Raw genomic sequence first — 25,517 nt, 5'->3', positions numbered from 1 at the left:
TTCTGATGAAGGGTCTAGGCCCGAAACGTCAGCCTTCCTGCTCCTCCGATGCTGCTTGGCCTGCTGTGTTCATCCAACTCTACACCTTGTTATCTCAGATTCTCCAGCATCTGCAGTTCCTACTATCTCTATGTACAATTGTTGCTGTTTTAGCTCTCCAGCTCCAGAAGAGCAGCGTTATTAATGGACGCTTCTTTGTGCTGAATCACTGATTATTGCAACCCTTTAGTAAGAGAGGAATACTCTGCAAACTCTCCTTAACAAAGAAACATTTCTTCCTAAGCATCTTAGTATTCTGTCCATGCCATTCACCACAGGCCATGTGGAGCCAGTACTATTTTTGGCAGTTTGACTGCAGTGTTGGGACTGCCTACAGGCCATCTTCCACATCATTAAAAGGGCAAGCCCTTCATTCTTAGTCCTTACCAGACAAGACATTGGGATATCGAAATGTGTAGTTGTAATGATGGTGAAACTGTCAGCGTATTCCCTTATTGCTGTTCTGAAACTGACAGCAATGTTTGAAGTCTACACATGCACTTAAAGATGGAGATCTGGAAATTTCCGATTATAGTTCAATGCTTCTGTAGTGTATGTAACTAGACCAGCCATAGAATATGAGTTTCCTGATTGGGGCTGTTAACCTGGTACAACCAGGGAGCCCTGGCTGACAGACATAAACGGGAGGGTCAGAGGTTCTGTTGTCTCTGGCAGCTGACACAGAGGAAGCCAGATTAGCATCAAGATTAGATAGCCAGATTACACGCACGTGTAAATAAAGGGTGACTTGGTGATGAGAGACCAGCCTCTGTAGAATTATTTCAGCTTTCCTATTGGGTGTGTTGTTTAAGTCCTCTCAGGTGACAATTAAGTAGAAATCACTGAACTGATGAAAATCTTTCATAGAACAGAGAATTCTAGGGGTGCAGGTACATAGTTGCTTGAAGGTGGCATCCTAAGTAGACAGGGTGGTGAAGAAGGTGTTTCCACCGTCTTCATTGGTCAGAGCATTGAGTACAGGAGTTGGGACATTATGTCACAGCTGTACAAGACATTGTTAAGATCATATTTGGAGTACTGCGTACAATTCAGGTCACCCTGCTATAGGAAGGATATTATTAAACTTGAAAGGGTGTAAAAAAGAATTACAAGGATGTCACTGAGACTTGAAGGTTTGAGTTATAAGGAAAGGCTGGATAGACTGGTACTTTCTGGAGTGTAGGAGGCTGAGTGGTGAATTTATAGAGGTTTATACAATCATGAGAGGCATAGATGGGGTGAATAGCCTCTTTTCCCAAGTGTGGGGGCATCCAAAACTAGAGAGCATAAGTTCAAAATGAGAGGGGAAACAATTAAAAGGGACCTGAGAGGCAAATTTTTCATGCAGAGGTTGGTACTATATGGAACGATCTGCCAGAGGAAGTAGCAAAGCCTGGTTCAGTTACAACATTTAAAAGTCATTTTGACGGGTACACGGAAAGGAAGGGTTGAGAGGGATATGGACCAAATGCAGACAAATTAGACTAGTTCAGTTTAGAAAATCTGGTCAGCATGGACGAGTTGGGCCTAAGGGTCTGTTTTCGTGCTGAATGACTCTATGATTCCCCCTTTTTAATGCACTTGGTGTTTCATGCCAGAAAAAGCTTTGGAAAAGACATAATTGACTGGATGAATTGCAACTGGGTTTTTAATGGCATTCTAAGTTTATAATCAGATGAGGGCATTGCTGACTTATTGGTTATCCTTAACCACACTAGAGGACTACTGCTTACTGATCTGGAAAGACTAATTTTATATTTGTTGAATGCCAAATTTCTGCATTATCATAAAAATATTCACAAAATGTAAAATGCCTTTTATGTTTTGTGATGAAATCCTTTGGCTAGAGTCATTTCTTTTGGACTGAGCAAGTCAGCACTCTCTGTGAAATGTAACATTCAGATCACACTCAATTCTGACAGTTGTTAGTTGGCAACATTGAATGTTGCCCCGAGATCAAGGTGGAGATCATTGCAAGATTTTAAATAGGTTACTCAGGACAGTTTGGGTTCATTGGAGAGCAGTTCAAAGAATACAGGAAGGGATTAAAAGTCCAGGGATAATTGAAGAAGAGAGATAGAAGAAGTGGACTCAATGTTAGGAGTGTTGCCTTTTAGCTGTATTGTGGTGAAGGCATTTGGAGTGCCCAGGGAAATCCAACAGAAGTTAAAAAGCTTTGTGTATCTGTGGCTTAGGGGCATTCTAGAAGATAGATTCATAAAGTCATGGAGTTATACAGCATGGAAACAGACCCTTCAATCCCAACTTGTCTGAGCCAACCAGATATCCTCAACTGATCCAATTCCATTTGCCACCATTCAGCCCATATCCCTCTAAACCCTTCCTATTCATGTACCCATCCAGATGCTTTTTAAATGTTGACACCTTCCATCACTTTACTGATATGTAGACTGATGGCGTGGTAATTGGCTGGGTTGGATTTCTCCTTCTCTGTGTGTACAGAACATACATGTGCAACTTTCCACATTATCAGGTAGGTGTTTGCATTGTAGCTGTACTGTAACAGAAGTCTGTTCCATGCCGAAAAGAGATGTTGAACAGCATTGTTGAAAAGGCAACCGAAAAATATTGAACTTGAGTCATTAGAGATGTGTTAAGAAACCGAAAGCAGTTTATTACCTGTGCCCTGTTAGAAATAAGGCCAAGATATAGAATGTAATAGGCAGCTAAGTGTTGTAATCACAGTTTAGGAATTTGTGATGACTCACCAGATATTGGGTGCCACTCATAAGTCAGCATAGTGGAGAGTGAGAGTTGGAAAGCCTCAAGCAATATTTGCCTCATAAACAATGAACAAAAACAGAAGTTGCTGGAAAAGCTCAGCAAGTCTGGCAGCATCTGTGAAGAAACGGTCAGAGTTAACATTTCGGGTCTGGTGATGTTTCCTCAGAACTCTTGAGGAAGTTCTGAGGAAGGGTCATCGGACCTGAAACGTTAACTCTGATTTTTTCTTCACAGATGCTGCCAGATCTGCTGAGCTTTTCCAGCAACTTCTGTTTTTGTTCCTGATTTACAGCATCCGCAGATCTTGCTGTTTTTATTTGCCTCATAAAACTGAGTGACATTGGAGCTCAGGGAAAAACACAGGAAAGTTCTAGTGTGGTGAAGCTGTTGGTAGAAAGCTGAAATTGCACCTGTGCTTAAAGAACATAGAACAGTACAGCACAGTACAGGCCCTTCGAACCATGATGTTGTGCCGACCTATTATCTTACTCTAAGATCAACCTACCCTGCATACCCCTCATTTTACTATCATCCATGTGCCTATCCAAGAGTCGCTTGAATGTCCCTACTGTATCTGACTCCAGTACCACCGCTGGCAGCGCATTCCACGCACCCACCACTCTCTGTGTAAAGAAGTACTGGAGTGGGGATTTTAAAGTCCAGGTGAGTGTGGGCTCAGGGCAGGAAGTTGATTGACTAGAACAGGAAGAGTTGCTGATGTTATCTATGATGATATGTCTGTTGGGAGACAGCCAGATTCAAGCCAAATTCAAGTGATTTTCAAGGCCAGATATGAATAATTGTAATCCTATGTGATGATTAATGATATTTAATGATCTGCTACTTCGTTAACATCTGGGTGGAGCTACTGACAAAACCTGATTACATTTTCTATTTGATCTTTCCTGTGTAGTGTTTGATCACTGTAAATTGCCCAGATTTACCACATGTCAGTTCAAGGTGTTAGAAATAAGTTCTATGTGAATTGTACATTGTATTACAACTCTAACTTGTAATGTTTACTATTGTTCAAAATCACGTATAGCCCTTATTCGCTCAAAAAAAAATCCTCTGGATCTCACTCTTTGTTTACTTTACATATGAATGTTAGCTGTTCCTAACCAGATTATAACGTAACTTGTGTGATTTTTGTCCAGGATCATATAAAGATGGAGGCCTGGTCTGGGATCCTAACAGATTCATGCCAGTTGGGTATCATGATCAGTTATTTTGTGCTCTGCAAGATTTTAATATAAAAATGCAGTTCCTTTAGCTTGCTGAAATGCTGCTTGTGAGAAAACATCATCGGGGAGTGGCTGCTTCTCCTGCTTGATGATACAATTGTTGTTAGATATCAAGAAAACACTTTGGCTTGGGAAAAGAGAAATCCAAACCACAGACCAGTTTTCCTTCAGGTTAACAGTGTGGCCATTGACTGCAAAATCCAAGCTATGTTCTCTAAACTGATGGACAAATAAATGTAACTGCATCAAACGTCCAGTTTAAAATGCAGTTCAGTCAGAGCCAAGATTCAGAAGTAAATCCTGATAATAACAACAAGTGCACTGACTGGTTTAAATGGAAAGTTTAAGCTAATTGTGTAGTTATTTTGAATTAGCCAGTTCAGACATGTTAAGACATACCTCCAGGGCTTGAACCAGGACCTCCCAGTTCAGAGAAACCGAATATTGTAAACTGTTTGCACTGGAGGTCGGTCAATGTAGACAACACAATTCAAACAAAAACAGAAATAGCTGGACAAACTCAGCAGGTCTGGCAATGTCTGTGGAGAGAAGAAACAGAGTCAATGTTACAAGTTTGATGACCCTTCGTCAGAACTACAACATCAAAATTGAAACTTGTTGAGACAAGCATCCTGGGTTCATTCAAGTTTGCACATGCTGCAGACCCGCTTTTGTATTGAAAACAACAAATGCTGGAGATCACAGAGGGTCAGACAGCATGCGCGGAGAGAGAACAAGCTAACGTTGTTGAGTCAGTTAGTTCTATACCTCCAACTTTACTTGTAACCACGAGGCTGCTATTGTCTCCAAGTGCTGTCCCATTGTTAAGGAGTAGAGGAGCTAAACCTACCTTTCAACCTGACTCCATCTGTCACTTCAGCTGCCAACATAGGCTGACTGAACGTTGCAAATGTTTAGAGTGGAGTTTGATCCCAGGGAGGGCTTTCTTCACCAAGTACGATCCATCGATTGTGTTCATTTGTGAGCTATCATCCGCCTCTGCCCATCATCATTCCTTCACAACTGCTGCTAAAACCCTAATCCAAGATTTCTTTGATTCAGAGCCCTCTACCTTTGATGTCATTTTCACTTCAATTTCTGGTTATAAATATTGCAATATGTGGGTCTGCCCTGGTCTCCATCCACCCTCACTCGAGAGACTCCATTTGATCATGATGCAGTACTGAACTGATTTTGACTTTGCCTTCAAACTCTATCTCCTGATATTAACATCATTTAGAGGTTGTGCATTCCCTTTGTCAACTCCTATCTGCCAATGTGGATTTTTCTCCTGGTTTTCCCTCCTGTTAATAAGAGGTTGGTCCTTCATTCACTGTGCTCCAGCTCCCTCAACACCCTGACCTTGTCACCTCCTACTTTACAGTCAAAGCTTCAGCTTTGATGATGGTGCTTCCCCAGCCTATTCACCTTTTTAAATTCATTCATGGATAAGGGCGCTGCTGACTAGGCCAGCATTTATTAATTGCCCAGAGGGCAGTTAAGAGCCTTGTTGCTTTACTTTCAGTTCTTTGTTCATTTTCTTGTAGAGCTCTCCGACATGACTCTGTAGGTCATTGAAACAAATTGTTGTTTAATCCAGTGTTACCTTTTTAAAAATAGTGCAGTAAATGGGAAGTATCTACAAGCTGAAACCTGAAGCGGCGATAACAAACATTTCCTAATTGTTTCACGTAATTTGGATTTTTCTGAAAGAATAATCATATCTATATGATTTTAAAGAAGAGCCTTAGCTTCCACTGCATAAACAGAGTATTACTGAACCATAGTTGGTCTCTAGAATCAAACCAAAAACATCATTAGCAGGCTGACCATAGCTTGAGTGGCAATTGGACAAGTCAATCAACCTCAGACTCAACAGGTGAAAACAGTTCATGCCACATGTGAACCACTCTTTATGTAAAAAAAGTTGCCCCTCATGTCTTTTTAGTGTATACTGATCCTAGGGCACATAATTCTGCCATAGAATATCCATGGACTGAGACACTTCCATAGAGTTAAGGGTGCATGGATTCTATTTACTACAGGTTCCCCAGACTGTAGTTGCCTTTACTCAGGGTCAATGAGTGAAATCATAAGCCCTCGAGCTTCTCTTTTTCTAGTTCCCTCATTCCCCCATCATGTTTAACCCCCACATTCATATCGTTCTTGTGCCCAGTATTGGGAACTGTAGCCATATTTTGGTTGAACTTTATAAGTTTAGCAAAGTTTTTTTTTTGCCTTTGTAATCTGGGTATCTATTTATAAAGACCATCAGCAGATTTTATAGATTTATCGAGTCATACAGCACAGAAACAGACCCTTCGGTCCAACCAGTCCATGCTGATCATAATCTTAAACTAAACTAGTCCCATCTGCCCGCATTTGGCACATTTCCTTCCAAACATTTCTTATTCAGATATTTATCTAAATGTCTGTTAAACATTGTAACTGTACCTGCGATCAACCACTTCCTCTGGAAGTTCTTTCCACAACCGAACCACTTCCGGTGTAAAACGTTGCCCATCTTCTTCTTTAAATCTTTCTCCACTCACCTTAAAAATATGTCCCCTTGTCTTGAAATTCCCAACCCCCGGGAAAAGACACCTGCCTTTCACCTTATCTATATTCCCCATGATTTTATAAACCTCTATATAACCTCTCAACCTCCTATGCTCCTATGAAAAATAAGTCCCAGTTTATCCAGCCTCTCCTTATAACTCAAACCCATTTCATTTCATTATGATACATTTCATAATCACAGTTTTATCTGACACACAGCATGGTCATTCATATTATGAAACCAGCTCTGCTCCGTTGAAGTAAAAACAGAAAGTGTGGGAGAAATGTAGCAGATCTGGCAGCATTAGTGGAGAAACAGTGTTAACATTTCCAGTCCAATTTGACTCTTCATTGGAATGGTTTTTGTTTAAATATCATTGAATTTTACATACAGTTTAAGGGAGAGAAGTGTGGGTCCAAAGTTACTATTTTGAATTTACACAGGGGCAATGAAGACATAGCCAAAAGTGTACTGGCAATTTAAGTTAAGAAATAGATCAATAGAGATGCAGTGCAAATGTTTAAGGGCATATTCCAGAAAGCACAGAATAGATACATTCCAACTAATAAGACCAATTCTAAGGGACAAACCCACTAAGATTGAGAAGAGACAGTATTTGAAAAATAAACTCTTAGTGGATTTTACGGAATAGATGTGGAAAGATGGTTTGACCTGTGGGACAGTCCAGGACCAGAACACATGATCTCAGAGGAAGAAATCACCCATTTAAGACAGAGATTAAGGCTAGTCAACCTGTGGAATTCTTTATTGCAGAGGCCTGTAGAAGTTGTGTTGTTAAATCTATTCAAGGCTGAGATAAACAGATTTTTAATCATTAAGGAAATCAAGGGTTATGGCAAAAGTGGGACTGAGGATAACCTGATCAGCCATGATCTTATTGATTCGCAGAGCAGACTTGATGGTTTGAATAGTCTACTTTTACTGCTGTGTTTTATGGTCCTTATAATACTACTGTGAGAAAGACTTCCTTTTAAAGATACATGGTCTTTTAACTTTGGTAGGAATATAATAATCCATTTCAAATTGCAATATAAGTGTGCAAACACATTCAAAATGTAATAAACTGCTGCCCAGACACAAGTTTAAGAATAATTACATTCCTTTCTAAACATAAATTCAGCAAAAAACATTCAATCACCATGCTTTCAAATCTCAAAGACGTGGAATAAAATGAATGATGGTATAACGAAGAGGAAAAATACTACCTTGGCTCATATTTCAGTGCCGTGTACTGAGTGAGCGTAACTGTAGAGTTACCATCAGTAACATGGGGTGTTAAAACAAGGCCCTGACCCTTTTCTCAGTGAGGCAGTAAAAGGGCATACATCAGTTCTGAAAATGGAAGTATTTTTCGATTAATTGCCTACCTTTTTGTGAAATGACCTCTTCCACTCGAAACCTCATTATCATTTGCAGGGAAGAACATATGAACATAACACCTCTTCATTTCCTTAAGATTTCACGCCTGATGAATAACTTCTAAATGAGATTCATTGCCCAGACTCTTACCAATCTCCCTCTTGTTAATCTGCTCTAAATTCTTGCCAGCTTCCAATACAATTGTAGAAAGCAGAGCCGTAAAGTAGGCATTTAATGGTGATTGAATGACTCAAAATATGGAATACTACATGAGTGAAAATTTTAAAAATGAAGACTGATTGATTTAAAAGAATACTTCAATGACCAAACTTTGGGAAAATTCCCCAATTTGTTATAATATCCCCGGATGGGATAGCCCAAGATATTTAGTTCATGGGTGAGGAGTGAGGAACTGGTTCCAATTTATTCACCCATCCCTTCGGTTTGTTAGAACAAGATTTATTTAAAAGGTATCCTTTCCCTTTCTCCTAGACCTAAACAAACCAATGTTTTTAAAATGACCCTAATTAAGCAGTTTTTTTTTCCCAGAGTTAACTAAGAGGTGAGTTTATTAAATATTAAATATGCAAAATATAAGTAACACAACACACCCACACATATATTAGAAGTAAGATGGGAATCCAAAAGGATAAAAGTTAAGACAAAATCAGATGTATAGATTAGTCTCTGACTTGTTCATGAAGACTAAACAAGTGAATCTTAGCTGGCTTGCAATACACAGAGTGAGAGACTTTCTCCCTTTTTATGAGGAAGGGTCACTGAAGCTAAAATGTTAACTTTGCTTTCTCTCCATAGTTGCTGCCAGGCCTGCTGAATTTTCCCAGCTATTTCCATTTTTGTTTCTGGCCTCCAACATCTGCAGTTCTCTGTTTGATTTTTGTTCCTTTTATTGTCCTGTTTCTAAAGTTAACAATGGGATAGCTCCTAGGCTGTGACCTTCACATCATGTTAACACTCAAACACAGGCTGGTACGCACAAAAGTGTTCAGTCCACTAGTTCCCTTCAGTAGCGTTGAAACTGGCTTTATAATCTTTGCCCATGTGTACTCCTGATGCATGAAACATCCATATCTTCAAGCAATGGCTTTCTACTGAGAGGCGAGAGATATCAGCTCTCTCATTATCTCTTCTTGTTAAATCTTTCCCTGTTTCACTGAGAATTAACACATGCAATATTCCATTGGCTTCACACAGGAGTTTTAACTGAATTTAAATGTACAGTTTTCAAATAGTTGTCCTGTTTCTAAAAAAAAACACATTTTGGAGTTTAATGGAAGAAATGTACAGAAATATTTGGGGTTCTGATCCATAATTACAACAACATGTGGGTAAGGTAAGATTGCCTCGATGAGAGCACACTTGGAGTATTGTGTTCAGTTTTCATCTCCCTACCTAAGAAAGGACATATTTACCATAGAGGGAGTGCATTGGAGATTCATTAGGCTGATACCGGGGTTGACAGAACTGTTTTATGAGGGGAGATTGGTTTAACTGGGACTTTGTCCATTAGAGTTTATAAGGATGAGAGGGGATCTATTAAAAACATATAAAACTTAACAGGGTTGGGCAGACTAGATGCAGGGAAGATGGTTTCCCTGGTCAGGGAGTCTCAGACCAGAGGACAAAGTTTCCAAACATGGAGTTAGGACTGAGATGAAGAAAGATACCTTCACTCAGAAGGTGGCCAAACTGTGGAATTTGTGGTGGAAGGCAGGGGAAGTTGGGTGTATTCAAGAAAGAGATTGATAAACTGTTATATATTAAAAGCATAAAAGGGTATGGGGAGGAAGCAGGAATTTGGCTTTGAGGTAAAGGATCAGCCTTATAATTTTGAATGATGGAGCAAGCTCAAAGAGTCGAATACTCTACTCCTGCTCATGGTTTCTATTTTTCAATGCAAGATGAAATGGGGTGGAAAGAGATTGTATTAATTATGAGTCATAGAGTCATAGAGTTGTACATCATGGAAATTGATGCTTTAGTCCTACTTGCCTATGCCAACCAGATATCCTAAATTAATCCAGTCCCATTTTCCAGCATTTAGTCCATATGCCTCTAAACTCCTCCTATTCATATACCCATCCAGATGCCTTTTTTAATGTTATTATTGTACCAGCCTCCACCACGTCCTTTGGCAGCTCATTCCATACACACATCACTCTCTGCTTGAAAAAGTTGCTGTGTGTAGCCAAATGACAATTGTTGTGCTTCAAACTGTAGTCCATGTCAAGGGTTGCAGAATAAAGACAATTAAGCAGAGCTGAGGTGCAGATCAGTCACAAAATGATTCAACAGTGGATGAGGCACATGAGATTGAGTGGACTCCTCTTACTTCCTAGCACTCTAAGAGTTGAGGTGATGGAACATTTACCATAGAGAGGGTTTAAATGAATGAGAGTGCAATTCCTGAAATAAATCTAACTTGATAAATGAGCCATGACTTAAACACCAACGTGTTACTAAAATACTAATCTATCCCATGACACCTGGCAATATAAAGCGTTAACTAAATGAATGTGTGTAAACTGTCCCCATTCCTTTGTGATCTGAGACTGATGAAACAATTTCAGGTGTCGTGTTCATTCATTCAACTTGCCTGTTTTCTCTAAGTACAGAAATACTCTTTGAGGTACAATGGTCTCTGATGACAATGCTTGGGTCTACAACATTGATGCTGGGTTCTAGGTAAAGAACTTGATAAGGCTGATTATCAACATCATGCTCACTTATCAAAATGGAAATGTCTCATTATTATTACAGTCCTCGAAATATTCAACTCCAAGTAAATGGTACTAAAGGTAGCAACCAAAAGACTTCCAGCAGTAAATTTGCTAAGTGACACATTGGGTGTGACAATCACCCTATTACCTGATGGAGAAATAGGCAATGGATTAGGTCTTGTGCATCATAAGGTCATAGAGCCATAGAGGAGTACAACATGGAAACAGACCCTTCAGTCCAACTCATCCATGCAGACCAGATATCCGAAATTTATCTAGTCCCATTTGCCAGAATTTGGCTCATATCACTCTAAACCCTTCCTATTCACAAGCCCATCCAGATGTCTTTTAAATGTTGTAATTGTACCAGCCTCCACCACTTCCTCTGGCAGCTCATTTACGCACCGCCCTCTGCATGAAAAAGTTGCCCCTTATGCCCCTTTTAAATCTTTCCCTCTCACCTTAAACTTATGTCCTCTAGTTTTGGACTCCACTACCCAAGGGAAAAGACCTTGACTATTTACCCTCATGCCCCTCATGATTTTATAAACTTGTATAAGGTCACCGTTCAGCCTACGACACTCCAGAGAAAATAACCCCAGCCTATTCAGCCTTTCCCTATAGCTCAAACCCTCCAACCCTTCCAAGCATTCATGGAAGAGAGAAATCACCAGCAAACTGCTCAGTGAAGCAGTTGGGAAAAGCCAGTTGATGCATGTATTGTTGTGTTGACCCAACCTGTGTTAGTAACAAGAACAAAAATCACAATACACCCCTTTGAGCAGAAGACTTGCAGGATAATGCATAAAATGTTTACAGTAATGACAGAATAAAGCTTTTAGATTCTTGATGAAGTGTCTGAAAAACTAAAACTACTAGCATGACAACACACCAAATAACTGCAGTTGGCTTTCATATCTGATTACAAAGACGTTTTGACATTTGTAATGCCTTTTTCTAATAATGTGTATCACCTAGTTTTATCACACGGTGACAAGTGAATCTACTTCCCAGTTTACTTTATGATTTTAGCTTATCAAAAGTTATCCCTTCTTCTATCACAGATATTTATCTGTTTGAAATGATTTCCTTTCTTCTCAACGTTGTCAGAAGGTTTAATGGCAGCGCCACACATTGGGACAATGCAATGGAATACTTGGTGTTAGACTGTTGAAAATAATCATATGCTTTACTTTTCTTCATGGGATGTGGACAGCCCTGGCAAGGCCAGCATTTATTGGTCATTCTTAAGTGTTTCTTGAATTGTGGCAGTCTGAGAGAAGGGTGAGGAGGGGCCAGTAGATATAACCTCAATGGTCTTTGGAAGAGAGTTACAGAATATTGTTTGAGTGCCATTGAAGCAGCAGTAACATGGTTCCAAGTAAAGATGATGTGTAGGTAGAATTATAGACGGTGGTGTTCCTACCCGTCTGCTGGCCTTATCTTTCTCCGTAGTAGAGGTCGTGGGTTTGATAAGTGCAGTCAGAGTAGCCTTTGGTGACTCACAGCAGAGTTCATTTTATTACTGCCACAGTGTTCACAGTGGTGGTGGTGATGGAAGTAGAGGAAGTGAATGTTTAAGATGATGGATGGGGTGGTGTTGAGCTTCTTGAGTGATGCTGGAGTTGCATCCATGCAGACAAGTGGAAAGTTCTGACTTGTGTCTTGAGATGATTGACAGGCATTGAGGAGTCAATTACTTGCTGCAGAATTCCCAATCTCTGACCTTCTCTTATAGCCACAGGACTAAGGTAGCTAGTCCATACTTTCAGGTCAATGATAAATATGATAATGATAATGTTGATTCTGGGAGGTGCAGGAAGGATAATGCAACTGAATGTCAAGAGGAAATCATTATATTTTGTCTTGTTGGAGATGGCCATTGCCAGGCACTTGTGTGGCTGTTGCATGTGCGACCACGTATGTGTTTGTTCATGCTCTTTGTTGTGACATGCTTTGGGAGAAGCTGAGGGCATGTATAGTCCTACAACTACCACCTTTTGTTTACTATTCACCAGATACTTAATTGGACCAGCTATATAAATACTGTGGATACAAGACCAGAATAGAGGAGAAAATCCTGCAGTGAGTTACCCACCTCCTAATTCCCCAAGGACTGTCCATTATCTACAAGGCAACAATGTAATGGGATACATAGCACTTACTTTGTTTGAGTGTAGCTCCAAGTAAGCTACAACATCATTCAAGACAAAACAGCCTCTTTAGCAGCAGTCTTATCCTTTACCTTATACACTCACTCCTGTTGGGTTCTGGTTTACTGTCAGTAATCTGCTGATTTTTAGGTGGTTCGAATCATCCCCCGATCCCTGGTTCTGACGCTGGACTTATTTAGGAATGTGCAATGAAGAAGGCAGCAGACAGGTGTTTCCGGGCAAAAGAATCTCTGCATTTATTAAATACTAATGGTAAATATAATACAAGAAATAAAGGCAAATGTAATAAACAGTGTAACTGATGCAGTCAGTGATACAGAGGACAGTAATTAAATACACTATTAAATTAAATACAGGATAAACACTATTAGAATTAAACAGCAGGCTTAATCACAGACTTAATCAGTCTTCCTACCCTTGGGGTTTCCTGAACTGTAACCACCCACCCTCCCTTCCCTGCTAGCTAGGTCAGAAACTTTGGGGTCTCAGGAGTTTCAGCTCACCACACAGGAAAACATAGTTTTAAAGTGTGTCTGGTTGCTGAGGGTGTTGCTGTTGGTTCTCTTGCTTTAGATCAAGCCCGTGTCTGGAAGCTCTTGTTTGGATAGCACTTGGTTAGCTTCTCCCCTTTTGGACGTTATTTGTTGTGATGATACTCTTGGTTTAGTTTCTCAATTCAGTATCTCTGTTTGGCCTCTTGTGGTTTTTGGTTCCAAAGTTGCTTGGTGGGGCTGGAAGCCTTTAGGGAGGCTCTTTCTGCAGAAGCTTGTTGCTGAAAAAGATGCTCTCCCCCATGTAAGATCAGTTATACAGGCTGTGTGCCCTGTTATCTCCTCTCAAATCTGTGTTGCTAATGTGCTTCTGGTGTTCTCTTTGAGGTCAAATGGCTTCCTGATAGTTAAGAGCATGTGTGAATGTATTTAGTTTGAAGCTAAATGTCCAGTATCTCTGAGGCTCCATACTTTCTGTGTTAGGCAGCCCGAGCTTTAAAAGTTAATTCCAGTCCTGAGTGTTAGGTTTAGTTGATTATTTTCTTAGAATGGAGGTGTAAATTGGTGAACAATAATTCTAGACAAAAATCATTCTCAGTCTGTGTGTATTTGTTGCAGCCTGAGCTCAGGATTTTGTCCAATATTTTAGATATTAGAAAAGTCCTGGGTCCTGTACAGTATTTTAGATGATGGGGATTTTTGCACAATTCTACACTCCCTCCACCACTGGTGCACTATAACAACAGTGTGTACCATCTACAAGTGCCTTGCCAAGGTGCCTATGACATCCCCTTTCAGACTTGGATAGCACATGTGTGGGATCACTGTTATCAGTAAGTTTCTCACAAAAACCATACACCATGTCATTGTTCCTTACTATCACTGGGTGAAACTCTCTTGCTAACAGCACCCTGGGTGTTCCTATATGGCAGGGGCTGCAGCAGGTCATGAAGGCAGCTCACCTCCACCTTCTCCAGGATAGTTAGGGTTAAGCAAACAATGGTCACGTCTGACGTGCAGACAAATAAAACATTTTAATGCAAGTAGATTGCTTTTTAGTTTTCAATCGATTGCAAAACCCTAAGTCTCTTTTCTCCCCAATCCCATGCTCAGTTTTGCTTCTCTCCCCTCTTCGGTTTTGATGAAGTACAGGTGCAGTTGATGTGTGGGACGTCCTTTAGTGGCTCTCCCGCATCGCCTGAAGGATACAATTCTATCATTCGAGTTGCCACACTCATGCACAGTGAAATATGTTCCAAAAATATGGCATTGATTAATTATTGAAATTTTGCCCCATTCGGAGTTCAGAAGTTATTTTTTAAAGCCAAAGAAAAGTGAATATTATGGCTCTATGCCAACACTTCAAATGATTCCGGATTATTCATGAAGGCACAGTGCTGCTTGTGTAAAAATATAATGAATGTGCTTGGAATTTCATGTAATTTGGGATCTATCTGTTGCCCATATTTTAAGGTAAAGTCATCATAAGACTGTTCTCTCAGAGAGCAAAGACTGATGGTGATTTAACCTAAGGGTGACCACATCTCAGGTGAGGAGAAATTGTTATTAAACTTGAAAGGGTTTAGAAAAGATTTACAAGGACGTTGCCAGGGTTGGAGGGTTTGAGCTACAGAGAGCAGGGGCTACTTTCCCTGGAGCATTGGAGCCTGAGGTGTGACTTTACAGAGTTTTATAAAATCATGAGGGGTATGTGTAGGGAGAATAGTCAAGCTCTTTTTCCCAGGGTAGGGGAATCCAAAGCTAGAAGGCCGACAGATAAGGTAAGAGGGAAAAGGTTTAAAAGGGACATAAGGAACAACATTTTTATGCAGCGGGTGGTGCACGTATGGAATGAGCTGCCGGAGGAAGTGATGGAGGCTGATACAATTATAACATTTAAAAGGCATCTGGATGGGTACATGAATAGGAAGATTTTAGAGGAATATGGGCTAAATGTTGGCAAGTGGGATTACATTAATTTAAGATATCTGGGCTGGTCTGTATGAGTTGGACTGAAGGGTCTGTTTCCACGCTGTATATCTGTATGACTCTATGACTCTACGAGAGAAAGCTGCCCCTATCTCCACTGATTCATCATCATTTAATGGTGTATCAAACAAGCCTTCAAGTTCTCTTCCATCAGCCATAAATCACATTTTGTTTTGGAAACCCATTCCAAAATCTAATTGTTTTAAGAATATGAAAAATGGAGAGATTTGCTTAAAATATTATAGCATAAAGTGGCCCATTCAGCCCAACAGCAGATTTAATCTGGAGGCATAGAGGAACTGAATCCTACTGGCAGCCAAATTCTCCTGCTGTCAGGAGCAAAGGCAAGTGCCCGGGCGCTGAAGTTGGTTCATGCCGTTGAGACTGTATGAAATGCTACTAAGTTTGTCACCCAGTTGATAAACTGGAAGGATGCCATTGGACAGCACAAGACCCAATCAGAGAGCTCAAAGCTCTAGATGGCTGTCAGCCCCAATGGGAGATCTGAAGGAGGCAGGAGACAATTAGTGTACCTCAAAATGGAGGTACCGTCTTCAGAATTTGGAAACTCAGAATGAATTCAGGGTCAGAGCTGTCCAGCCAACAATAAATCAGGCCATCTCTTAAAGAAATGGTTAATTAGCCCTCTTCCCTTTACCACTTTGTGTGACAAATTTCTAAGTCTTTATTCAATTCACTTTGGAAAATTACTACTGAATCTGCTTCCATCCCACTTTCAAGCCGTGCATTCTATATCACAAAAATTCAATGCATTAAAGTCTCCTCATCTGAGCATTGGGTCTTTTGCCAGTAGTTAGAATTTAAAAAGCCTCTGTCTCTACTGGTGTCCGGTCAGAGAATGTACATCATTGATGCTTCACAACCACCTTGATTTGGTCATAAATAGAGCAGCTACAGACAATTCAAGATCGAGAACTTGTAGCTGTTAGCTGGTAGGAGTCTGTGGTAATGTTGCTCAGCGAGCTATCCATATACCTACCCTAATGTTCTCGGAATAAGTTCAAATCCTGCCATTAACATTCGGTGGGATTTGAACTAAAAATAAATCAGGAATTTATGATGATTAATTGTTGCAAATACTCACCTGGTTTACTCATATTGTTTAGTGAAGGAAATCATAGAATCCCTACAGTGTGGAAACAGGCCCTTCAGCCCAACAAGTCCATGCCAACCCACACAGCATCCCACCCAGACCCATACCCCTATAACCCACCTAATCTATACATCCCTACGGGCAATTTAGCATGGCCAATCCACCTAACCTACACATCTTTGGACTGTGGGAGGAAACCGGAGCACCCGAAGGAAACCCACGCAGACACAGGGAGAATGCGCAAACTCCACACAGACGGTCACCCGAGGGTGGAATCGAAACCAGGTCCCTGGCACTGTGAGGCAGCAGTGCTAACCAACTGAGCCACAGTGCCACCCAAATCTGCCATTATTATCTGGTGTGGCTTCAGATTGACAGCAACGTGGTTGACTCCTAACTGCTCTCTGAAATGGCCACTAAGAGCTCAAGGCAATAAATGCTGGCTTAACCAGCAGTGTCCTCATCCCATGAATGAATTGAAAAGAAGAATCCTGTGGCATTGTGCCTGGTGACACAGAGAATTCTGAAGGCCAATAGCATTAGCAAAGACTGATTTATTGTTGGCTGGACAGCTCTGACCCTGAATTCATTCTGAGTTTCCAAAGAGGGTGCCTCCATTTTGAGGTACACTCATTGTCTCCTGCCTCCTTCAGATCTCCCATTGGGGCTGTCAGCCATCTAGAGCTTTCAGCTCTCTAATTGGGCCTTGTGCTGTCCAATGGCTTCCTTCCAGTTTATTAATTGGATAACAAACTTAGAAGCAATCATTTCATACAGTCTCAATGGCACGAACCAACTTCAGCACCTTGGGATTTGCATTCACTCCTGACAGCAGGAGAATTTGGCTGCCAGTAAGAATCAGTTCCTCTATGTCACCAGATTAAATCTGCTGTAAATCACTGCTCTGTGCAGAGGCAACCTGACCAAGAGTAAGAATGATTCATATGTACATATTTAACGTAATGTCTGGGGCATCCCGAAGTGCCTTAAAGTGTAGTTAGGATGGTAATGTGAGAAGTGTGGCAGCGAATTTTGCACACAGCAAGACCCCACACAGAAAGCAGTGAGATAATGTCTACACAATCTGTTTTTAGTGATGTTAGTTCAGGGATAAATTCGCGTTTACACAAGTCAGAACTCCTTGAGGTAGCTCTGTCAGACATGTTAACATCCACCTTAGAGGCTAGCTGAGGCCTTGGTTCAATACATCTTTCGAAAGGTGGTGTCAGTGACAGTGCAGCATGGCCTCAGTATTCGTGGAGGGTCAGCCTCGAATGTGAACTCAGGTTTCTGCAACAGAGCATAAAACCAGAGCCATCAATTTCAAAATGGAGAGTGCTCTCATCTGAGCTAAATATTGACCAGCACTGATGAACCTTAGTGCATTTCTAAATGTCATTTAATAGTCTGACCACAGAACATGAAGACCTCCACTGCAAGAGGATTTGAGTCCAAAGTGTGTAGTGATGCCTTACTGCAATTATACAGGGCCTTGGTGGAGTATTGTGTTCAGTTCTGGCCTTCCTATCCAAGTAAGGGTGTACTTGCCATAGAAGGAGAGCAGCAGAGATTCACTAGGCTGATACTGACGATGGCAAGAGTATTATATGAGGAGAGATTGATTCGACTGAACCAGTATTTGTTCATGTTTAGAAGGATGACAATGGATTGGATTTAAACGGAAAAATTTCTAACAGGTCTGGACAGACCAGATGCACTGGGGTTGTTTTTCCTGCTTGGGGAATCCAGAACCAAAGCTTTTAGTTTTAGGATTAAGAGTAGGGCCCCTAGGACTGATTTGGGGAAATATTTATTCTCTCAGGGGCTAGTCAACTTGTGGACTTTTCTACCACAGAAGGCCATGGGGGCTGGGTCACTATGTTCAAGAAAGAAATTAATAATTTTTAAATGTTAAAGACGCCAAGGGCTGTGGTGAGAAAGTAGGAATGTGGCATTGAATTAAGGGATCAGCCATGATCATACTGAATCGTGGAGCAGGATTGAAAGGCCAAATAGCTTACTCCCCCTCCTACTTTTTATGTTTATTTGTAGAAAATAAAAGAGATAAATATTTGCTTATTAATCATTCCTCTACTATTCAGTCAAGATTTAGCTCATTTCCAACTGTCAAAACATGTCAGAGTTTTTGCATGAATAAACCAGCATCTGATTATATACTACAAAAGAATTATTTAAATGAACCTGTTCAGGCATATTATGACAAACCTCCAGAACAAGTGGGACTCGAACCCAAAACTCTTAGACCACAAGACCCCTGCAAAACAAGACCCCTATGCAGCAAAAAAAACAGGGCTCATAAAACGGAGGTATCACTTCACAAAAGAAAATAATCAGCATTGATCAATTGTTAAGCATATTCTAAGAAACTTCTTCAGGGATTGTACTACACGGACCTGGAACAGGTAGGATTTGAACCCAGGGCTGCTGGCTCAGTGATAGGAGCATTACCACTATGCTGCAAGATCCCACCAGTGACCATGATCTGAGACAAATATTTTAATCATTTCCATACACCTCTTGTACTGAAATGATTGAGTGTTTCTTTGTTTTTCAGAACCAATTCTTATTTTCTGATCAATGCCTCCCAAAGAATTGCTGAATTTCAACTTTGTTTTGTCCAGATTGATGCAGATTTGAAACAGAAACAGAAAACATGGAGTTGTTATCTTGCAGTGGTAGAGTCCCTGCTTTGAGCCAGGCAGCCTGGGTTCAAGTCCCATTTCCTCCAGAGGCACGTTATAACATCTCTCTGAACAGGTTAATTAAAAATAGACACAGAAAATGCTGGAAATACTTAGCAGGTCCCATAGCATCTACACAGAGGGGGGTAAAAACAAAATGAATATTTCAGATCAGCAACCTTTCATCAAAACAACAGGTACCACAGATTGGAGGCAATTACAGAGGGAAATGGAAAAGGGGGAAGGACTAAGGAGAAATGTACAAGAGACAAATGGAAAACAGGCTGGGGGGAAGAGCAGAACCTCTCCAAGGTTGAAGGGCACTGGCAGCAAATTAATCACTCAGGCAAAGGCAGAACATTGCATTTGCTGGAAATATAAAATAGAAGCAGAGAATACTCGAATGACTTAAACATTTGAGGTTTGTTCCAGCAGTTGTGTGTGAAAAGGCTTGAGTTCAGTCTGACGGTCGCCCAAAACAGATAGATGAAGAGAGTTGGCTTGATGGCTGTGCAATTTTCCCAGATTTTAACACAGAAGCAGGAGAATATTCAGTCAATTTTTACATTTAAGTTGACAAGTGCTGATTTTTCAGAACTTCGTCTGAATGTCTTATCTCCATATCCCTCAATGCCACTACTCTGGAGAACAGTCAGTTATCGAACTTGGGCATTATTTGAAAGGCAGGTCTTACAAGAGCAAATGAACAACTTTACAAGTGGAAGAACAGTAATGAATGAGATCTTATGGAGAGGTTTACCCTAACTCTAAACCTAACCTTATGAAAACAGGCCCAAATTTATTTAGCTTCTGTGCTGTGCTAGAGATGTAGGAAAAAATTACAAGGAAATATTTGTTGCTTGGCAAGAAAAGGGAGATGACAGAGCAGTGAGAATATTGCTGGAGCTAGTCATCCAGAGTACTTGAGGGAACATGAGTTCAAATCCAATAGGGGATAAATTTAATTTGTAAAATTGAGAATTGAAAGCTAATGCTGGTGATCATGAAACTACTATTAATTGCTGTCAAAATTGTTGCCCTTTAGGGAAAGAAATATGCTATCTTTACCTGGTCTGGTTTTAATCTGAAGCCAAACTCTCAGCAATGTGGTTGACCTTAGACTGCCATCTGAAATGGTCTGGCAAGCCATTCGGCTCAAGAGCAATGATAGATGGGCAACAAATATTAGCCCTGCTCGTGAGGCCCACATCCCAAGCAAACATAAAGAAAATAAAAATATTCTTAAGAAGTTTTAAGTACAGCATAATTAGTCCAGAATAGAGTAGGGATTGCCTGGCTGCACTTCCTAAAATACATTAAGAACAAATTTGGTTGTTAGTCTCCAGTCAGGTCTGAGCCTTGATTCATCTGATAATACTAAATTCGTCGAAGGGCATAAGTTGATAAGCCTCTCTCCATGAGACCAGAGTGCATGCCCTAATTAGCATTCCCAGTGCATGACTGAGAGAATGCAACACTGCTGGAGGTGGCATCTTTCAGAGATGATGGCAAACAATACCTTGTGCTGAATCCCCAGGTTGGGAGTTGTGTTGGGAGAGTTTCAGACCTGTAAACCTTATCCAGGAGAAAGTTAGGAAGTTGGGTTCTTCTTTCTGTGTTGACGGGGTTCCCTGAGGTTGGACAAGGTGATGCCAGAATGATCACAGGGACTGTTGGGTAAAGTGGGTTGGGTGGAAACCTGCCTTACTACAATGGCACTGTATTGATGTTTTAAGAAGAAACAATGAAACAAAACCTTTGCTTGCAGTCCTCACACTCTATACATTACTAATTCCCTTTCCATGGCAAACAATGTCATCTCATAGCACTACCCAATCCCAAGATTCCTCAAAGCTTCCAAGCAATGGTACCCTGACCATCCCATGACACTTTATAACTCTAATGTCAATGAATCCAACCCTTAGGACCTTTATGATGCTGTACAAAACTCCATGGGCCTTTGTAGACCCTCATGTCAACCCATGACCACCACCCTTTGCCCTTATATCTATCATGTAAGCTCACCTAGCATCCACCATGGGCAGGCCTCAGCTCCCATGTACATTTAAAGTAATGTAAAGTTCTCAGTATTTGTTGTACTTTTTAGTTTTAGAAAGAAAACACTCACCTTCATAAACAATCTTTGACTACATTTACCTTCCTTCGACGACATAATCTCTGAAAACTACAAACATTTCACTAAAGTGCATAAACCCTTACAACAAGAATTGAAATTCATAAGTCTATAACCATATGGCAATTTGATTCAATCTTAGAAATTGCAGCTACCCTACTGTGATAATGGTAGGTTGTGAAATCAGTTCTGCAGTCCTAATCCAGTAAGGAAAATCCTCAAGGTTATAAAAACAAGTGGAGTGAAATAGCAAGCAACAATATCTTTTACCACACCATTTATTTTTCAAAGATTTAAAATGCAGGAGTTCTAAATACCTTGGTACTTTTGACAGTTACTTTTAAAACGTTTAACATTTGCTCTTGACAGTTACTTTTAATATTTGTGATAGTTCTTCTTAACAATTCCAATAAACACAGTTCCACTGAGTTTAGGCACTTCTTACACACTTTCATCCCTACTTTTAACTACCCTGAAGGGTGCCTTATTGCTCATAAGGTACCTGACAAAACCCAAACTAATCAACAAATCCATAAAGTTTTGCACTTACCAGGTCTAATTTTGTGCAAGTCATGTTTCAGATATCCAGGACACCAAAATCCCATACGAGTGGGCACAGCTACTGAATTATGTGAATACTCTCCACCTAAGCGAAAATTCAGGCCTTGATATGCTCTAATTGACAATAAAAACCGAAAGGACTGTGGATGCTGTAAATCAGGAACAAAAACAGAGGTTGCTGGAAAATCTCAGCAGGTTCTGAGGAAGAGTCACCAGACCAGAAACATTAACTCTACTTTTTCTTCACACATACTCCCAGACCTGCTGAGCTTTTCCAGCCGCTTCTGTTTTTGTGTCTATTTTAATTCTCCCCTGGACATTTCAATGTGGGAAGTGTCTAATTTCAGAAACTACGACCCCAGCAAAAGAACAGTTTAATGAGTGTGAAAACCTCACCACCTGCCTCAGGACTAAATTTTCTGAAACGTGATCATATCATACAAAATCTGAAATGCAGCAACAAGCCAGTCAGCCAGATTAGTCTATCCCAGTGTTCATGTACCTTGTGAGCCTTAAATGCTTCAAATACTCCAAAAGGCAGTAAACTTCATAATCTGCAAATGACATGCTAGGCTTTCCTTTAACCTTCCCAGAGGGACAAAATCAGTTAAAACAAATTGCAAATGAACATTCTGAAGTATACAAGATGAATCGACCTGTGTGCCTGTCTTTCACATGTTTCACTGATGTTTCTTTCTGGTCCATGTTTGGAACACATTGAAAGTGTCCTGTCCTAAATTGGTTAAAGGCCTTTGAAATATCTCCAAAGAGGCCAGTATCCCATCACCAACACATAGAGAGCCCTTGACACTGATCCAGCTTCCTCAGATCCAGCTCTCGGTGCGAGCAGAACCTCTGACACTCCTGATATTGTCTGTCAGCCAGGGCTCCCTCATTAGACCAGATTAACAGCTCCAAACAGAAACTCAAATTCTATGAGGCTCACCTGGCTGACCTTGTTACAATCACGATAGTCATTTCATCTTTTCTGAGGTCAAGGGTATTAGAGATTATGGGAACAAGCTAAATTTTTGGATTGAATTACCAATCAGCTAAGACCAAGTGAAAGAATGGAACATAATTGAGGAGCCTCTGATTTTAAGTTTTTTGAAAACTTTAACCTATTGATTTCATTCATTTTTCTTTATTTCTAGAAAAAATAAAGTGCACTTTAATGAAGCTTCAGATTAAAAAACTAAATCTATTCTCGTGGACTTTCCATTCCTTCAGCCTACAGTAGAAAAAATGTGAACCACCAACAAGACTTTTTTTTCAATACAGCTTCTCATTTTGATTTTGTTTTTCTGGTGTCAAAACCAGCAACAAAAATAAAAATGATTCTAGCAGTGGTACTCTGGAGAAACGAGAAAGAAAAAGACCCAAGTGAATGGTGTAAGCCTTTTTAAATTGCAGCCTTTGTTTGCTGGGTCTTGTACAGCTGTAAGGATACAAGAGTGTTGAATTTTTTGGAGTTCTCACCCTGGTAACCATGGCGAACGAGCTGTGGCAGAACATCACAGCTTGTCAACCACGTTGTATACAAATGATCAGCTGTGGAGAGCAGGAATGTAAATACAATATCTCCAACTCATTCACAGTTTTTAACTTTTCACACAAACCTTTGTGGCTCCAGACTTGAAAGTAGTCCCACTGACCAGCTTGTGTTTAGATATGCTGACTAATTTAATACTTTTGCCTTCCCTTCGTCTTTTCAGGAAGGATTTGGGACAAATTGTAAGTGCCCTTTTTTTTGAACAAATAGACATTAATTTAAACATTACATGCATCCAGATGCATATTCTCATTCAAAGACTCTTCTGATATTATTGATCTTAGAGGGTTTTGATATCTGGATTTGAACCTTGATATTACCTATGCGATGACAACAATGTGTTAGATACTTATACAGCACCTTTATCGTAGATCGTAGATCATAGAATCCCTACAGTGTGGAAACAGGCCCTTCAGCCCAACAAGTCCACACTGCCCCTCAGCGCATCCCATCCAGATCCATCCCTCATAACCCACCTAATCTACACATCCCTGAGCACTATGGGCAATTTAGCATGGCCAATCCACCAAGCCTGCACATCCTTGAAATGTGGGAGGAAACCGGAGTACCCGGGGGAAACCCACGCAGACACGGGGAGAATGTGCAAACTCCACACAGACATGATAAGACTTCCCAAAGCACTTCACAGGAAGCACACTCCGATCTGGTTCCTGCGACATCCGATCATGAGTGGTAGTGGGCATCGAAACAACTTACTGGAGGAGCAAACTCCGCATTTATCCCCATCCTCAGTGATAGGGGAGCCCAGGACATTGTTGCAAAAGATAAGGCTAAGCATTTGTAACAATCTTCAGCCACGAGTGCTAAATGGATGATTTATCCAGGCCTCCTCTAGAGGTCCCCAGCATCACAAATGCCAGTTTTCAGCTGACTTGATTTGCTCCATATGATATCCAGAAATGGCTGGAGGGACTGGATACTATAAAGACTATGGTTCTTGATAAAAGTCTGGCAGTAGCACTGAAGTCCTGTCCAACTCCCTAGCCAAGATGTTTCAGCTTCAGATGCAACACTGGCATCTACCCAATAATGTGGAAAATTGCCCAGGTTTGTCCTGTACACAAGAAGTAGGACTAATCTAATATGACCAATTACCACCCCATCAGTCCACTTCGACATCAGTAAAGTAATGGAAGGTGTAATCAAAGATGCCATCAAGTTGCACTTACTTAGCAATAATCTACTCAGTGATGCCCAGTAAGGGTTCCACCAGGGCAACTTGGCTCCTGACCTCCTTACAGCCTTGGTTCAAGCATAGATAAAACAGATGAAATAAAAATAGAAATTTCTAGAAAAGCTTAGCAGGTTTGGCAGCATCTGTGAAGAAAATTCAAAGTTAATGTTTCGGGTCAAGTGACCCTTCATCAGAACTGGTTAGCAGCGTCCGCTATTCTTTCAATAAAAGCGATGAATTGCAAAGGTGAGGTGAGAGTGACAGTGCTTGATAGGGTGGCACTGTGGCTCAGTGGCTAGTACTGCTGCCTCACAGCACCAGGGACCCTGATTTGATTCCAGCTACGAGTGACTGTGTGGAATTGGCACATTTTCCCCGTGCCAGTGTGGGTTTCCTCCGGGTGCTCTGGTTTCCTCCCAAGATCCAAAGATGTGTAGTTTAGGTGAACTGGCCATACTAAATTGCCCGTAGTGTTCAGGGATGTGCAGGCTAGGTGAGTTATGGGGGGTGGGTCTGGGTGGGATGCTCTGAGGGTCGATGTGGACTTGTTGGGCCAAAAGGCCTGTTTCCACACTGTAGGGATTCTATGATCTAAGACACTAAAAATAATTTTCCAGGTGACTGAAGAGCCCGAAGTATGGCCTATAGTCTCTATGACAGATGAGGCTGACGGTAGTTGGGGGAATAGGGGAGTGAGTTGCCAATTGCCCAAGTTGCCCAGTTTGCCACTTTCTCCTTTCTTTACATATCATCTCGTGCTTTCTGTCCCACATGAACTCTCAATCTAGCAATGACTGAATTTGAAAATTCTCATCCCTCTTTAAAAATGTCCCTGTGGCCTCATTCCTTCGGACTTCCATAATCTCTTTGCATATCACAATACTCTGAGATGTAAA

Source organism: Rhincodon typus, chromosome 13 (genome assembly GCF_021869965.1).
Source record: "Rhincodon typus isolate 14 chromosome 13, sRhiTyp1.1, whole genome shotgun sequence".
Taxonomy (NCBI): domain Eukaryota; kingdom Metazoa; phylum Chordata; class Chondrichthyes; order Orectolobiformes; family Rhincodontidae; genus Rhincodon; species Rhincodon typus.
Note: the sequence above shows the minus strand (reverse complement) of the source record.